Source organism: Suncus etruscus, chromosome 4 (assembly GCF_024139225.1).
Source record: "Suncus etruscus isolate mSunEtr1 chromosome 4, mSunEtr1.pri.cur, whole genome shotgun sequence".
Classification (NCBI taxonomy): Eukaryota; Metazoa; Chordata; class Mammalia; order Eulipotyphla; family Soricidae; genus Suncus; species Suncus etruscus.
The window spans coordinates 125,134,271-125,146,979 of NC_064851.1; the positions used below are offsets into that span (position 1 = coordinate 125,134,271).

The 12,709-nt window shown below is 38.6% G+C and overlaps 1 non-coding gene across 1 annotated transcript; it reads right to left on the reverse strand.

Annotated features, from left to right (window-relative positions):
- Positions 1 to 9,860: 9,860 nt before the first annotated feature.
- Positions 9,861 to 10,023, reverse strand: LOC126008012 (U1 spliceosomal RNA). Its single transcript, XR_007495454.1, has one exon. It is a non-coding gene; the product is annotated as a U1 spliceosomal RNA (small nuclear RNA).
- Between the last annotated feature and the right edge of the window lie 2,686 nt (positions 10,024 to 12,709).

Here is a 12,709-nt window from a genome sequence, read left to right on the forward strand (position 1 = left end):
ATAGCACAGCAGGTAGGGCTTTTGTCTTGTACAAAAAAATTGTTTGCTTTTCTATATATAAATAATCAATGAGGAGAAAGAGATCAGAGTATATGCCATTTAAAATATATCATGCTGTGAATGATTTGTAATCCACTTTGGTCAAAATAAAAATTATTAATAAAAATAAAATATCAAGTACCTGGGAATCAGCTTAACAAAAGAACTGAGATAGAACAAAACTATACCACATAAACTTCAAAACATTTATAAAATTGAAGAATAACTTAAGAAATAAAAATATATTCCATGTCATGGATTGAAAAAATCAATATAGTCAAAATGATCAACTTACCTAAACTATAATATAGATTCAATACAGAACCCTATTCAAATTCAGATTGCATTCCTCAAAAAATTAGAAAAGTCAGTTATAAAGCTTTTTGGAATTATGAAAGATATTGAATAGTCAAAACGTAACTGAAAAATAAGAAACTGGGTTGTATCTATTACTTAACTTGAAACCGTACTACTAAAACAGCATAGTACTGGAATAAAGACACTATCTGACCAATGATTCAGAATATAATGTCCAAGAATAAATTCCCATAATTTGTTTAGCTAATTTTTGACAAGGGAGTGAAAAACCTGAAATGGAATAGAGAACCTTTTTCAACAAATAGTATTGGGAGAATTGTATAACCATGTTTAAGAAATTAAAGCTAGATCCATACCTCACACCTTACAAAAAAAATCAACTCAAGTAGATCAAAGACCTTGAAATCATACCTTAATCTATAAAGTACCTTGAGGAAAATATAGGCAGAATGCTTTCAGACTTAGTCCTCAAAGGAGACTTCAATAATATGATGCCATTGGCAAAGACTACAGAATCAAAACTAAACAAGAGGGACTAGATCATACTAAAAGATTCCTGTGTGGTAAAGAAACACAGGATAAAACTAGAAGAAAGCTGTGTGGGAGAAAATATTTTTACTCAATACATCAGATAAAAGACTGATATTCAGAATATATAAAGTACTCAGAAAGATCAATAACAGCAATACAAATACCTGAAAACCCCATCAAAAACTAAGGAGAAAAAAATAAATAAGTGCTTTTCTGAGGAATACAATGGACGACCAACAAACATGAAAAACACACATCATAACTTACTATTAGGAAATTCAATATAAGACAACAATGATTTTATACCATCTTATTAGAGTGGCACGTATCATGAATACTAGTCTGTGTTAATAGAGATATAGTGAAAAAAGGAATTCTCATCAATTGCTGGTGGAAATGTTATCTGGTCTATCCCCGATAGAAAACAGTAAACTTAGGTTCTTGGTAAACTCAGAATTGAGCTGTCATATGATCCAGCAATTCTAATTTTGAGTATCTATCCCCAGGACAGAAATACATTCACTCAAAAATACATATGCACACCCTTATTCATTGCAGCACAATGAGTGTTAAGCTAAGATTGGAATCAACCTAGGTGTCCAATGATAGATAAGTGGATCATGAAGTAGTAGTATATATAAATAGTGGAATTGCACACAAATATAAAGAATGATAAAATAATGTAATTTGCTGCAACATGGATGGACCTAGAAGATATCATGTTAAATGAAGGAAACCAGAAGAAGAGGTAGTAAACATGGGATGTCATAACTATCTTATGTGTGGTATTTAGAGTAGCTGGATGAGGGAATACAAGAGAGGATAGGGCCATGATATCTCTTGGCCCCAATTTATAGAGAAGAGAAGAAAAGAAGTAGAGTGGAGAGGGAAAGAGGAGTGGAGACAGATGAGAAAAATTGGGGACAGGGTCAAGAAGATTCAGATACATTGGCGAAGTAAGGACAAAGCTAAATATTCAAACTACAGAAAGAATAACATGATATTATAAATCCAAACTTGAACAAGATGCCTACCCAAAGGGCAAAACTGGGGATAGTTAGTCTGGGGTAGGGGGAAGTTGGTATATGGGAGGAAATCTGAGAACATGGCTAAAGAGAATTGACTTTGGTAGTGGGATTGGTACTGGAATATTTTATTTCTAAAATTCAACTATGAATAACTTTGTAAATCATGGTGCTTTAATAAAAAATTTAAAATAAATAAATTTAAAATGCTTTTAAAAGACTAATTTTTTTAACCTGGGTTGGCAGAGTGCAAGGCAAATGTCCTACCTGATGTATTACTGCTCTAGCCCCCCCAAGAAGATTAATTTAGAAGGTGCTCTGGAGATTTGCATAATGTTTATTAGTGATACATTCTTATTCAACTACTGTTTTTCTCTATGTTATATCTGAAGTCATTTTTCTATCTATACCCTTTGTTTTTTTAAGGTAATATATAGTAGGTTAGGTAATGAAATCACAGAGAACTTTCTCCATAGACATTTTCCCAAAATGTTCATCACTTTCAGAAGCAATTGTTTTACAGGTCTATTTTATCTATTTTCAAAAGAGTGCAAGACAAATTTTCCTCTAAATAGAAAATAGGCTGCATGCATCTTTAACTTTTGCTTTTTATAAAAACAATAACTCACTTCCAAAATGCCAAGCAGCCCAGTGGGCTATTTATTTCATTTTGATGGGTTTACTTTCACTTATATATCCATTCAAAACATATTGTAATACCTGCCTCATGCCAGGCCTTGTGTTAGTATTTGTTCAGATTAGACACATTTCCACTCTCAACCAACAGCTAGACAAGGCAGAGAGAAGAGGAGCTCAAAGGAAGCTTGAAATAAGCCTTGAAGAGAAAAAACATTTTCTGGGGAAAGAGAGATGAAGTGCCATTCCAAGCAATGAAAGAGCCTTTAGAAATGTTTGAAGGTGCACAAAAGAGTCTCAGGAGATGAGAGAATTAGTATGCTTAAAAAGTGGCCTGTCATCATTGGATGAATGAACACTTAGCTTTGCTAGCAAATTGGTAAAAAAAAAAAAAAAAAAAAAAAAGATTGCTTATGGCCCTTTTGGCCCATTTTATAATCTTACATCATCTCCAGGACTCTAGACCCTCCTGCACAACAAACAGGTTATTCCAGTCACCATGCCCACCATGGGGTTACTTTCCTCTCCAAATTCCCCATGCACTAATAAAAATGGTGATTTAGCTACTCTAATGGCAGAGGAGCAGGAAAACTAAGGAGTTTAAGTCAAATGGTCACTTGCTGGTGGAAGACTCCCAACAACCCTTGACTTGGCCTCTTTTGTCTCAAATTGAAAAAAAAAAAATCTATTAGTTTTATTTCCCCCTTCTTTTAAAATCTGCAGATAAGGAAGTAAAAATCTTGCTGTTCTTTTGGTCTAATGAGAAATATCCATGCCCTTCTAATTTTTTTCACACATACCCACTAGTATTTCTTTTATACCTGACATTTGTTCATAATTTGTCTTCTAATCATGTGATGTAAAAGGCAACTCGAATATAAACATCACCTTGATTTTCTCCTCTTTGACCTCTTCCCATAGGTTCTGTTCCCAAGTTTCCTTAGGTTTGTGACTCTCCCAGGGCAGGCAAATATTTCTTTATATGTCTATCACATATTTGGCTGTCTTTGAAGAAAGGCATCTCCATACTAAAATTTTATTAATTGTTCTAGGTTGAGGTAATCAATATACCAGATTGTATTTTCATATTATGTACACTTCATTCCAAAACTTTGCAGATCAGTATACAGACTCCAAAACTCTTGCTGCTGTTTCTATCTCATCCAAACCTACTCCAGGATTTTTCCATGTGGGTTTCCTGACAAAACTTTTATTCATCTAGACTTGAGAACTTTATCTCTTGCTCCTTTATATTCCACATAAGTCTTTTCAAACAACTGCTATTCTGCAGACAAATAATGTCTTCCCATTCTTCATGCCTACTCAAAGAATCATCAGCACAACTTAAATGATGCTTCATAGATCAGAATTTTAATTTTTACTATCTTTTTCCTAGTGGACTTTATCCATTCTAAAGTCTCAATTGATAAACAATCCTTGATTATTCAAATTCCTTATTGTTGTTTTACTATGAAATAGTGATGACCACATTAATTGATGAATTGATCCCAACTATCCATCAACAGCCAAAATTAATACTTTTACAATCATCACCTTATGTTATGTAAAAGAGTTGTCATTTTTATTCTCATTTTATAAATAAAGCCATGAATCAGTGTTTGAAAATCAAGTGTTTGACCTGTGATCACTTATTGTAAGAAGTAGCAGAATAAAGATTCAAGGTCACAGTTTTCTTAATTCAAGATGCACACTATTAACTATTAGATTCTACCTCCTTGCCTAAAGATATTTCCAAACATAAAGTTTTCTGAATATTACATGCTGTAGATTAAATAATTATCCTTGTTTACTCACCTTGCTCTCTGGCTGAACTCTGGCATGGCTTCACATGGCTAAGATGCTCTTTCTTCCTCTTGACTTGGAGCTTAATATTGCGACATGACTTGGCCAATGACATATAAATAGAAATTACAGGTGTAGGTCTTGTACTACTTTTTATTAGAAATTAGTGCTTAAAAGGACAGAATTTGGTTCTCTCACAATAACATAGTCCCCAAATACATATTTAGGAAGCTCATTTGGCTGATACTTTCAAGCATAATTAGAGGTGGAAGCTTGTCTGTGATTTTTCACCAAATTCCATCGATTAACTGTAAATTTTTCATTGCTTAGAATAACTGATAGAATTACTCCAATAAGGATCTCTGTCAGCCCATGTATGATGTATATGTGAAATGCCTTTATCCTATGTATCTATATCAGACCTTATCTCACCTCAGAAGGACACCAGTAATTGGATTAAAGACAACTCTAAATAAGCATGATGTCATGTTTCACTTGAGTACATCTACAAAGTCCCTATTCCCAAATTCATATCCATAGGTAAGAGGGAGATGACTGAGATTTCTGCATTGACTTTAGAAAGATCCAAATCAATCTACAACAGGTCTTAAATGGCATTGTTTTTTCTGTTAGTCTCCTAGTATATCTGCCATCACCAGGAAAAGACCTGCCCTAGTTCTCTTTGTCCGTCATCTTAGCTCTGAGATTCAATACCAAAGAAACAATAACCTCTCCAATCTAATAAATTCACAGCTCAGAGCAGAAACTCAGAGGTCTGTTTCCAGCCTCTAACCCACAGGAGAATAGGAGGAAGCACACTTGTTGTCATGAGTCACTGTGTAGAGTTAGTTTGTTGTGCAACATTTTAGAAGTGATACCTAATTAGTGCAATAAGTCTCCTATTCATTAGAAATTATTTACTACAAGATATAAGATAGAAGAAAGACTAATATGCAGTAGCAACAAAAGCCATAATGTGCCTGGATCTATTACTTAGCTTTATATTGTTAGCAAACACTGATTTTTTTCTAATTAAGATGCTTACCTGGGACCTAAGATAGTCCTTTGAGATGCATCAGACAATGTAAACTTCTCAATGAACAGTAAATAATGCAGGTAGGGAGGAGGAGAGATATAAGCCAAAAAAGAACTTCTGTGGGTTGTTGCATGAATTATTAATTATAAAGTTCTAGTGGTGCATGGATGGATGGTGAGGCCTTTCTGGGCCCAGCCTGGCAGGTCTGTAGGTATAAGGATGATGGCAAAGAAATGATCCACAGTCAGTCAGATGAAGTTTCAGGAGACATCAGCTTTATTACAAGTCCCTAACTGCCATGTGCATATTCTTCACATAGCCTTTAAACTAAGTTGCTTTTTTCTTGCTCCTGCATTCAACCTATCTCTGAACTGTCCCTCTGCTGCGTCTCCCTCTCCGTTTCTGCATTTGCCTCTCATCCTCCTACTAGACCACCCTTAATTATGAACACAAACCCCCTCCCAACTGTGGGAGAGTCTCACTATCCAGTTAAAATAGGCAGAAAGTTAGGGGAGGGGTAACAGTGGATGAAAGGGATAATACCCTATTTTTTTCTGTGTAAAATATATATTTCTTGCTCTTCTGAGTCACTGGATTTCTTCTGGAGGGTGGCAAGGGCAAGAGTTAGATTCATACCTGGCAATGCCCAGAGGCTACTCCTGATCCAGGAATGACCTCTGACAATTCTCAGAAGGCCATTTTCAGTGCCAGGGAGCAAAGCATAGTGGGTTCCATGTAAGGCAAGTGTCTTAATCCCCTGAACTATGTGTCCAGTATAAGGTAGTAGTTTTCAATTTCTAATCCACAAGCTAGTATAGGTCCTGAAATTTCCTGCCAGCCTCTGAGAAATTTATTTACTAGTCACAAGATACACCTGGATCATGCAGCAGTGATAAATGATATATGTTGATATATATTCTTCTTAGGAATCATTTTTCTTATTTCAATATTGGCAGTCTATAAAATGCTTCTCATTTTTTCACTTGTCCACAGGTATAAACAGCTGAAAAAATCACTGCTCTAAGGTATTTCTGCAAAAAAACAAGTCAGCTGTTCATGTATAAGGCCCTTGATTCAATACCTGATATAAAACACACATGCGCACAAACACAAAATATACACACAGAAAGGAAGAAAGCAAGCATACTCATGCCTAGTCAAACCTATGTTGGTGAGGCCTCAAATTTAAGTGATCACAGAAATTCCTATCCCAGGGGTGCTTTCTACCTAAAGGGTCCCTGACTTGCTCATGTCACTCACCCCTTTCCTCTTTAAAGGTTTCTAGGTCCTGATCAACCCAAGCATCTTCAGGGTGATTTTTCACAATGATAATTAGGGTTGATCTATTTATAGCCATTTCTTTTTCCCATCAGACAAATCTATCTCAGGCCAAGATTCCTTTTGAAGTCTGAAGAAATTATACAGCCTGGAGGAGCAGAGCAGTGCTCAGAGAAAAAAACCTCAGGGAACAAAATTGCAGAAGGAGAGATCATCAGCACTCTCTTCTGCACAAAGTAGATCTCTTTGGAAAATCTTTGGTGGCAAATGTCAGGAGTGATTACCTATAATCCCCTAATTAATCAAAGCAAGCACTTAGTTTGTGATTAGCTGCTGTAATTCCTATTAGATCTCTCAGGTTTCTTTCCTCTATAATATAAAGGGGTCAGACTGTACTGGGTGGAAGGCTCAGTCTCTTGAGCTGCTTTCTCACTTTGCCAAGCTCCTGGGCGATCCTGCATGAGTCATTGTTCAATGCCGAGAATTTCTAATTCAGTTAGCAGAAAGCCACAGAATGTTTATCTTTCAGTACCAACTACTCAATTTCAAAATGACATCTATGCACAGTATTCAGTTGATACATGGCTCCACAAACCCTTCCTTAGAACAATTTGTTCTCTTAAGCGAGAAGCTAGCAAAGTACATTAGGCCAGGCACAATCTTATTGTTTCTCTGGAAGACAGATGCCTGGGAAATACACTGTGTACCCGTTGCTCATGACAAAATTTTGCAGCTATGGGAAGACAGGTGTATTTTACAGCACCTCTGAGGGATAAATAGCAAAAGAAGTGAATTCTCAGATTTCAGTTCATCTGTTAACACTCTCTTATCATGAGTTTCTTCATCTCTAAAATGAATATAAGAGGCCAGAGAGATAGTACAGTGGGCTGGTGCTTCCTTTACATTTGTCTAACTATGCCCACTCCCTCATACTCAGTATGTTCCCCTAAGCCTGCAAGGAGCAATCTTTAATTTCAGAACCAGGAGTAAGCCCTAAACACTGCCTGGTGTAAGAGAAAGGAGGAAAAGGAGGAGGAGGTAGAGGAGAAGGAGGAAGAGGAGGAGGAGGAGGAGGAGGAGAAGAAGGAGGAGGAGGAGGAGGAGGTGAGAAGGAGAAGAAGGAGGAAGAGAGGAAGAAGAACAACAACAACAAGAACAAGAACAAGAAGAACAAGAACAAGAAGAGGAGGAGGAAAGGAAAAAAGGAAGAGGAAAGGAAGAAAGAGGAAATAACAGAAGAAGAGATAAAAGAGAAGTAAAAGAAAAAGAGAGAGGTAGAGGAGGAAAAGAGTGGGCAGAGAAAGAAGAGAAGAAGTAGGAGAGGAAGAGGAAGAAAAGGATAAGAAAGAAAAAGTAGAAGAAAAAGAAGATGATGAAGGAAGAGGAAGGGATAATGAGGAGGAGAAGGAAAAGAAGGAGAAGACATGTTCATATCACAGGATGATTAATGGAACCAGTTCAGATTAGTAACATAAACAATGTTTATTAACTGTTCTATTAATTAATTAATGGCTTCTATATACCTTCTAGCAGCTGAAAATCTAAAGTAAATTAGAATTACTTGTTGATTTCTTGCTTCTATTACTATTCTTTTGCTCTTGTAGAATTCTGTGGTGCTCACACATTCTTTGTCATCTCACTTGCTCGGAGTCACACATCAGGTTGTGGTGCTTAGATATTTAGCCATGCAAAAATCACATTCAAGAATCACACTCCCTGAGCTGTGATTCTTATACAGCAGTGTTCACACTCCTGGCTCAAGTGCCACATGTCTTTTTAGATGCAGTGGTTTCCAGGGATCACACATTTTCATTATGATCCTTGAGTACATCAGGATGTGGTATAGTCAGAAATCACTTGCAGCATTGGAAGTTCAGACAACTGCCAGGATCCACTTAGTCCATACAATGGAACCTTGATCAAACTTGCAGCCTCACACTTATAAGGGTGTGGGCCTTACAACCACTGCACCATCCCCAAGCATCTAACAACTACTTCTTGACTGGATGATAATTTAATGGTAAGTAAAATACTTTATACAATTTGTAAAAAAAAATCCATACAACATAGTATAGTGATGATGATGTCAATGGTGATAATAGTAGTAGTAGTAGTAATAGTAGTGGCAGTAGTAGTAATACTAACAGTGGTAGTAGTGGTATAAGGAATGATGGTGGCAGTAGTACTGTGGTTGAAAATACAAAAGGTAAAATATCAGGAAGAAACTTAAAATTTCTGTAGTTTTGCCTTCACTTTAAACCAATTGAATTCAAGACAGATAAATGACTAGTTCATGGATTTACAATTTGTAAAATCAACTATTACCTATTAATATTCCCCCATTCTAAGGATGACTCTTAGAAAACAAACAGTAATAGCTAACATGATGGGCTAATTCTATACACAGAAGTAAAGCCACATAGAGATGGGGACAAACACAGGAAGCAGACTGGTAGGTTTGGGTACTTATTTTATCACTACTTAGTTAACATTGGCAGGTTACTTAACCTGTGTTCCCTTTCCTCATCTGTATCATGAATATTAAAATACAACCCAAGTTCTCAGCATGTGCAGAATAAATTGATTCATATGCAGGATATTAGCACAACAGAGTCTGACACAGGACAGTCTCAACCACTGTGGTCAATGACTGTGATTTAAGCAGAGGGACAGTTTGCCAGGGTCATGGTTTGCACACAAGTTTCCTGAAAACAAGATGATGAGGAAGACAGAGGGCAGCATTCCAAGCAGCAAGGGCATGAAGAAACTGAACCAGAGGCATTACCTGTAGGCGATATCTCTCCTCTTATGAAGCTGTCAGCTGACTAGCAGAGCCTCAGAACTAGCCTGTGTGAAGGTTGTCTTTCAGGGTACTCAGTTGGGCTCTCTCAGGGCCAGCTCACAACTACAGCTGTCTCTGGGTTCAATTAAGGCATTGGGGGAGGTGGGGAGGGCTGCAGAGAGTGTTGGTTTCTTTGTCTGGGCGCCATAATTTCCGAAGACTTTAATAAAACTTTAAGGCAAAATGTTTCATCTCCAAACCCAGCACTAACATTAGCATCCTCCCACCAATGACCCAAAGTTTCTTTTCTCTCCCCACCCAGCATCCATAGCAAAATCTTTTTTTTTAACTTATAAATATGTGGGTGACTTGCTTACACTAGTGTTAACTCTTTTTTTTTCCTTTTTTTTTTTAGGGGAGAGTGAGAACGCAGTCTCCCCCACTACCACAAATTATGCAGTCGAGTTTCCCAGATTTGGGGAAATCGCAGGGGTCGACACAACCGGAGTGCAATGGATAAGCCTCAAACTGGGAAAACCACCTTCCTGATTATGTTTCCCCTGACAGGTAAGTATACACTAGTGTTGACTCTTAAGGTTATTTTTTTCCTTTGTTTATTTTGTTTTGTTTGAGATCTACATTCTGCAGTATAGGTTTTACTCCTGGGTCTATGATCAAGGGTCACTCCTAGCAATGCTCAGGGACAAAGGATGTGCCAAGGATGAAACTCCATTTAACCCTTAAGGTGTTTTGTTGCTGCTGGTTTTATTTTAGTTTGGGGGCCACACCGAGCAGTGCTCAGGGCTTATTCCTGGCTCTGCATTCAATAATCACTCCTTGTGGTGCTCAAGGGATCATAAGGGATGTCAGAGATCCAACCTAGGTAGGCCACAGCAAGGCAAGCATCCTATCACTCTGGTCCCAGATTCTTATGGTTTTGATGTACATCATTACCTTACCTCTTCACAACCAAAATGTCTGAGACTTTTAAACAACGCTTTTGTTTATCATCAGTTATCATTGTTACCTCCTCATTCCTCCTTATTCCACCCCCTTCCCCTTCCTTGAAAAGCAGCCATGATTCACAGAGAAGAGGCAGTCCCTGCTCTGAAAGAGGCATTGATCTAGCATTATCAGCTCATCAGTTTTAGCTGCCCAGAAAGACCTCTTACAGGTCAAATTTGGGACTGTGTTTGGGCTCACTCACAGTTGCAGGGAGCAGGCCAGGTGCTGTGGAACCAACCTACAGTAAGGATGGGTCTGGAGGTGTCTGTTTTCTGGCCTTTGTGGATAGGTCTGTGGGAAATCAAGGTCAAAGAAAAGGGAAGCTAGAAGCTAGTTCCAGAAATGCACATGCTAGAGAAAGAGCTCCTGGTCACTCAGTGAGCCTAGATCACTGCTGTGTCCAGGTGGAGAGGGAGCCAGAAATCTTCCAGTGTGGCTGGAGCAGGTGTCCGGCCCTGAGCCCTCTGCTCCCTCCATGTGCAGCCATTTGGGGCGGGGATCCCAGGATTCATTTCTCATTCCTGCCGGCTGTCCGAGCGGGCTCCAGATCGCCAGCTGTCTGTTCATGATAATTTGACTTCCCACGTCGATTTCCCCACAGGGAGAGCAAACGTGCTAGACATAGAACTGGGTCTGATCTCCAGCCGCTTATATCTGTCACTGTGAATTAATAAGACGGCATTTTGATTTACACATCTGCCTCCTGTGAACTTGCTGAGGATGACGGAGGGCCTGATAAGCGGGTCTTACCTCCGTGTGCTGACAAAACCAATTTCCTCACTGTGGCAACCTGAGAAAGACAGGGCCAGCCAGCCCCGGGGCTGTGACTGAGTGAGTCACTCAGGCAGGCACACTCAGCTTTAAAGTGTCTGGCAGCCCGACAGCCTTTCCTCTGAGCCCAGCAAACCCCCTTTCTCTCTGGACAGGAGTCTTTGAAGGTGAGCATTTAGGGTTCAATACCCAACTGGAAGTGGGTCCTCCCCCTAGGGGGGCTATTCATCCATATTTTGACATACCTTTGAATGTACTAATCAAAAAGATTTCCGGTAAGCCCATGATATCTAATAGTTTACACATTATCTGTTCAAAATGATCGTTCGTTTTCAACCTAAGCTTTCCAGGCATAACAAATGTATTTGGTTGTTACCGTCATTGTAATGAAGGGCCAGGTATGTAACTCAGTAGTATAGCACCTACCTGCCTTGCATGCATAAGACCTGGGTTCTACTCCTCACATGATCAAAAGAAAAAAGTTTTAAATGAGTAGATTTTAAGCAGTCAGGGCTGAGGTTCAGTGATAAACTAGTTGTTTGGCATGAGTGCAGCCCTGGGTTAAATCTTCAGCACAGCCAAAACAAAACAAAACCAATTCTCACCTGCAGAGAGGCAAGACTAGGATCTGCACCCATACCTCTCACCAGTCTGTGAAGCTCACACACTCAGGCATGTATTTCTCTTTTCTGATTCTTTTGTCTCTCTCTAATTGCAGTATCTTTATATTAGAACATTATATAGATTTCAGATGTGACCACTAAAATTTACCTGTATGTTTCTTTTGCTCTAATAAATGCCATCCTCCATCACTCCTTCCCTTACCACTGATCTCATTGTGCTTTCTTTTGACCATACCCAGCAGTATTTGGGGGCTCAGTGCTTGAGGAAATAACTCTGCTTGTAATTGAAACCAGGGTTTCCACATGAAAATCATGTACTCCAATCCTTTGAGTCATCTTCCCAATGTACTGACCTGTTTTTATGTCCTTATTTATTTTTTGTTTTGTTTTGTTTTGTTTGCTTTTGGGGCCACACCCGGTGATGCTCAGAGGTTTCTACTGGCTATGTGCTCAGAAATCACTCCTGGCTTGGGGGACCATATTGGATGCCGGGGGATTGAATAGAGGTTTGTCCTAGGTTAGCGCATGCAAGGCAAACACCTTACCTCTTGTGCCATCACTCAGGCCCCTATCTTTGGTTATTTTTTAATTTGTATTTTACAATAGTGCCAATAATATTATTTTATACTTACTGCACTATCCACCACTAGAGTGTCAGATCCCTCCCTCCACCCTCATCTGAAAGTCCCTTTCTCTCCTTCCTCCAACCCTCAGCACCCTCAGATCACAGTTCTGTTGACCAAATTTCAGGGTTCATTTCTACTGAGAATTGTCTGATACCTTGCTTGTTTATATGTCACACATGAATGAGTCCACTGATACTTGTCTTCCTCTTTCTGACCCACTTCCCTTAGTATGACTC